We start from the raw sequence: 6,000 nt of genomic DNA on the forward strand, positions 1-6,000 counted from the left end.
TATTTTCCGATAATGTTATATCTCTAATGTGATAAGTTGAGCTATATATAATCTTAATTTTCCTTATTGTGTGTACTTAGAAATATTGTATTCACTGTATACTTTGTACTGCACTATTTTATTACTACTATTAGTATTATTATTATTATTATTATTATTATTATCATTATTACTATTCTTCTTCTTTATTATTATTATTATTATTATTATTATTATTATGAATAATTGTCTTTTTTTTTTGTATGCCTCATTTATTTTGACCTGCTGTTCACATATTATTATGCTTTTTTCTTTCTTTCTGCATGTTATATATTATGTCTGATTTCTTCTTATTTGTTGTTTATTTTTTATTATTATTATTATTATCTTATTCAGTTTTGTGTGTAAAATTGTAGTGCACTTTGTAAATTTGTAGTGTTTTTGTAACGCAGTTTTACTCCTGGTTGAGTGTTAGAGAAGGCCGTATGGCCTTAACTCTGCCAGGTTAAATAAATCATTATTAGTATTATTATTATTATTATTATTATTATTATTATTATTATTATTATTATTATTATTAAATGGAGGAATAAGGAACAGAGACACGTATAACTTATCTTGAGATTGTTCACACCATCTGTGATGAAAGATAATTAATTTGATCTATATTGCAATCAAATTATGCACACGTTCTGTTGTTAAGATGTAGAAATACCATAAACAAATTCATTTCCTATGTTTTCTTATCATTTATCTTAATGTTTGTTTCTTTCAAATTGTCACATTAATAATTGTTTTTAATCATTGTTCATTGTGAATTGATTAGTAGGACGATCTATCGAACCCTTATTTAGGGCGGCTTTTGTTGATACATAATAATAATAATAATAATAATAATAATAATAATAATAATAATAATAATAATAATAATAATAATCTATACTAATAATAAATCTGTAGCCGAAATTTTTCTGGTAATTTTCGATTTTCCAAAAAAAAATTGGTCCTAACATATATAATTAACCACCCTGAAACCGAAAATCGCTTTTTTGAAATTTTTGTTTGTATGTCTGTCTGTCTGTTTGTTACCTTTTCACGCGATAATGGCTGAACGGATTTCGATGAAAATTGGAATATAAATTAAGTTCGTTGTAACTTAGATTATAGGCTATATGGCATTCAAAATACGTTATTTAAAAGGGGGGTTATAAGGGGGCCTGAATTAAATAAATCGGAATATCTCGCTTATTATTGATTTTTATGAAAAATGTTACATAACAAATATTTCTTTAAAAATCATTTCCGATTAGTTTTATTCATTGAAAAAATTTTGATAGGACTCATATTTAATGAGATAAACGAGTTTTAAAATTAAAATAACTGCCATCTAAGGCCGTGTAATTAAATAAACAAATGACTTCGTCTATAAGGGGCCTTGGTCAACAACAATCGAAAGCTATGAATCATAGCCTACAGAAAATGTTTCTGTGTTTGTATGAAGCAATATCGGAAGCTAAATTAACCGATTTGTATAAATAATTATTGTTTCACCATTGGAAAGTGTAGTTTCTCTGTATGGACATAATGCTATAATGTTATTACAGTAACTTCTGAGTGAATTGAGGACAGGTAAGATTAAAATAGCTTCTTATGCACAGAAAACTTGATAGGCTATTCTGTGTATTTGTTTCCTGTATTTCTTAAAATAATGTATATCTCAGAGAATTAACGAACAACGAGAGTGTATTGATTTAGTATGCAGTAATAATATGTTAGCTTATCATTTCATTATTTTATAATCCAAACTTTAACTATGCTCAATTGAATCGAGTTAAAATACATAAAATACATATGCATTAAATGCAATGAAAAAAATTTGGGTAATGAGCCAAGCAGATTATGTTGCCCTGTTGTAAAATAAAATTTGTTCCTCCTGAGATTCAAGAGCCCCCATAACAAATTGAAAACTTACTTATCGGTTATCAACATAACATCCGTTATCAACACATTTTTATATAATATAATATAATATAATATAATATAATATAATGTAATATAATGTAATATAATGTAATATAATATAATTTAAGTTATTTAAGTTATTTGAAGGTCAGAACCATAGTGGGCCAAGCGCCATTTACTTAATACGTAGAAAACAAGAGTTAAAATTAAGTTATTACCATAATTCAATGGAAACCTATAACAAGTAAAATAAAATATACACATTAAATCTAAATGATGTCAATCTTCATTAAACTATGGATGCATGTAATAAAAATTAAGAAACATGTTAAAGGAATTGTCATTGCACCAAATGAGTGCTCTATGAACCAAAATGATTCCATTTTAATTATTTAAATATAATTTAAATTAAGTAACATATTAAACGATTTATCCTTCTATCAAACACGAATGTTCCCTGGATCAAACGTCCTATTTTAATTATGTAATTACTTTATATTTATTTCTAACGGGTGCAGCGGAGCGCACGGGTACGGCTAGTAATAATAATAATAGTAATAATAATAATAATAATAATAATAATAATAATAATAATAATTTGTTTGTTTGTTTATTTATTTATTTATTTATTTATTTATTTATTTATTTATTTATTTATTTATTTATTTATTTACTTATTTACTTATTTACTTATTTACTTATTTACTTATTTACTTATTTACTTATTTACTTATTTACTTACTTACTTACTTACTTACTTACTTACTTACTTACTTACTTACTTACTTACTTACTTACTTACTTACTTACTTACTTACTTACTTATTTATTTATTTATTTATTTATTTATTTATTTATTTATTTATTTATTTAGAATATTAACGTGCAAAAACAACAGCACAAGGCCAATTACAGTTTTGCACGATACAAAACGGAACAAAACAACAAATGATGATGAGAATGAATGATAGAAAATGGCAATGAGATGAAATACAAACAATATAATGGTCTACATCAATCATTGATCAAATAATAACTATAAAATTATAAAATTAGTACAATGAGAATTGAAATAATGGAATGGTCTACATGAATCAATAGACCAAATGCAAGAAATATATGGACAAACAATTATTAAAATTAGATCAGTGAGTTAAAACTCAAAGATATACTACACATTAAATGGATCCAAGTTGAATCCATGCAAATTAGCATATTTAATGCATCTGCAGACCGGAGAGAGAGATTTAGGATTCTTATTATAAAACAATTTATGAAATCTTAAACCATTAGCAGGAATACGAAGACTGATATTGCTTATGAAAGATTCACAATAATAATAATAATAATAATAATAATAATAATAATAATAATAATAATAATAACAATAATAATAACAATAATAATGATAAAAATTATATAATATTATTATTATTATTATTATTATTATTATTATTATTATTTAATTTCTATTTCTCTTGTTGTAACTATATTCTGTAGTCTGATGTATTATTCTGTAGTATATGTCCTGTTTTGTGTTATTATATAAATGTATATATAAATTATGATAGATAGATAAATAAATAAAATAATTTAATTAACATTAAAAAAAAAAGAAAAATTAGTCAGTTTTAAGTTTCTTCTAATACGTCAATTGAAAACAATATTATATTTCTCTAGACTCTATGAATCACACATCACACGGAAAATGACTGTAGCCAAGTGAAAACTTCGACGTATCTTACATTCACAGCATTAGAGTGAATTCAAATTGAATTTATTTCGTAAGAAATTCTCGGTCTAGAATATTATTCGGTACCTATAGTTCCGTTGATATTATTGCATGTTTATTAATTACATCATCTATGACATTGTTTTCTGTTTTAATCGATTGTTTATGGTTCGTGTTTACGATACATTTCGATATATTTTTTTTGTTTTTGAAGTGTTGGTATTTCAATTTTTTTAATGGCGTAATGTGATTGGTTTATATTTTAATTTCATAATTTTTTTCTTGTGTTTTGTGGTAAGCAGTGGTTGTAAGGAGTTCGTTATATTCATTTTTCCTAATGTGTTTGACTGTAAAGGTTGTTCCTGGTTGAAGTGGGCTTTAACGGGTTTTGTGTTCGATAAAGAGGATTTCCGTTCTCATGTGGGATTTAATTCTCTTCTTTGTTATGTGCTACTTGGACGTTGATATTTAATTTTGTTTCTGAGCATGGTTAAATGAGTCATTTATTTACTTTATTATTTATTTTTGTTTTGTTTAGGCTTGGCAATCATTTTTTTGGTTATTCGATATAGAACGTAGCTCAATATGGCGGACATTATCGAGGATCAGTGACAGGTTAGGTTTGGTTTGTTCAGGCTTTTGCTATACCTATCAAAAAATGTATATGCAAGGCACAACAAAAACCTGAACAAACCTAACCTAACCTGTCATTGATCATCGATGATGGTATTGATGTCCGTCATACTAAACAACATTTCTACCGAATTACAGATTTTTTCAACTTAAACTGTTTAAGTTATGGAATTTAATTTATTTGTATGTTTTTCATACTTTGTGTGAGTGTGTGGTGTATTTTTAGTGTATTATTTTTCTAGTTCTTTCATTATTTGTTCTTTGTGCACTTGTAAAATTATTGACCTTTATAATTTATATATTGTATTTCTTGTTTGTGCGTTTCTATGGAAGTTGGAAACCTTGCCCCCCTCCAACTTCAATATGAATTTTTCAATTTTTTGGTATTGTAATTTTAAATATTTAGTTAATTATTCATTGTGAATGTAGGTATATTATGTTATTTATACAATTGCAATGTTTAATAAACTAGTGCTGAGATAGTTCGGTGATTTCTGAAGTGAAAATCGTTGAATTTATAAGGAATTGTTTTGTGGAAATGCAGTTGATCATATATGCCAGGCATAATAAAAGCCTAAACTAACCAAATCTAACCTGTTACAGATTCGTATATGGAAGGTATCTAAGCTGAGTACGAAGGGAACTACCTCAGCGCTAGTTTAGCCAAAATTTTTGTAATATTTTATTTATTTTTAGTTGTCATATTCTTTGGTTTCATTTTTTTGTTATCGTGATGTGTACTATAAAAGAGCGTATATTGAATAACGCGATACCGATTTGTTTAATTTCGTACTATTTTTTTTTTTTTTTTTTTTTTTTTTGTTAAATCTTCCAAAATCCTCAATTCCCATTTGATCGCGAAGTTGAGTATGACGTCATATTATTGGATGTCGTCCACCTCGATTACGTCATTACTTCGGCGTCATTGTATTGTTCACCATTTCCAAAAATCTCGCTATGTAAGTAAAAACATACCTAAATAATTAAAATATAATATCTGCCTTACCTTAAACACTACTGGCAATCATCTTGTCGATATTGTTGCACCACACATCGCATGTACTTCTGAAATGTCTAATAGTTCACTGTCGCTTAGCATTAACGCATAAAAAATGTAATGTTTCCTAGTAACCGCAACAAATGACAAACGCACGTAGTAAAATATAAAAGGAAACAGTAAATATACACTTGCACAAACCAATTTAAGTATTGTATGTAAATTTAAAGACGTAACAGTTTATATGATTCGGAAATGTTAATTATCAACTTACTGTATGTCACCAAAAACAAATACTCAAGATGGCTGCATTATGTAGCCGAGTTTTGGCTGGTTGAGAGTTTTAAGCTCATTATCTGTTGCTAAGCACCCACTAAAAGTCACTGTTAATCTGTTGGACATCGAGTTTTCTCCACTACACGGTATTCAAAACAGGCTAATATTAATTATAATACTTTCAATGTTATAGCAATATCAGTATTATTATATTATATTGATATTAATAAATATATAATACGAAACACACACAAATGTATCTACTGGTACTCGCGCTCCCCCAAACAAGAGCGGGAAAGCAACTGACTTGCATACTCGATCACTCAAAGAGAAACAGTTGAAAAACTTGAAGCGAATCGAAGCTGCTTCCACATCAAGATTTGTTTCTAAATATTAAACTATTCCTTTTCTAGATTATGTA

Source organism: Periplaneta americana, chromosome 11 (assembly GCF_040183065.1).
Source record: "Periplaneta americana isolate PAMFEO1 chromosome 11, P.americana_PAMFEO1_priV1, whole genome shotgun sequence".
NCBI lineage: Eukaryota > Metazoa > Arthropoda > Insecta > Blattodea > Blattidae > Periplaneta > Periplaneta americana.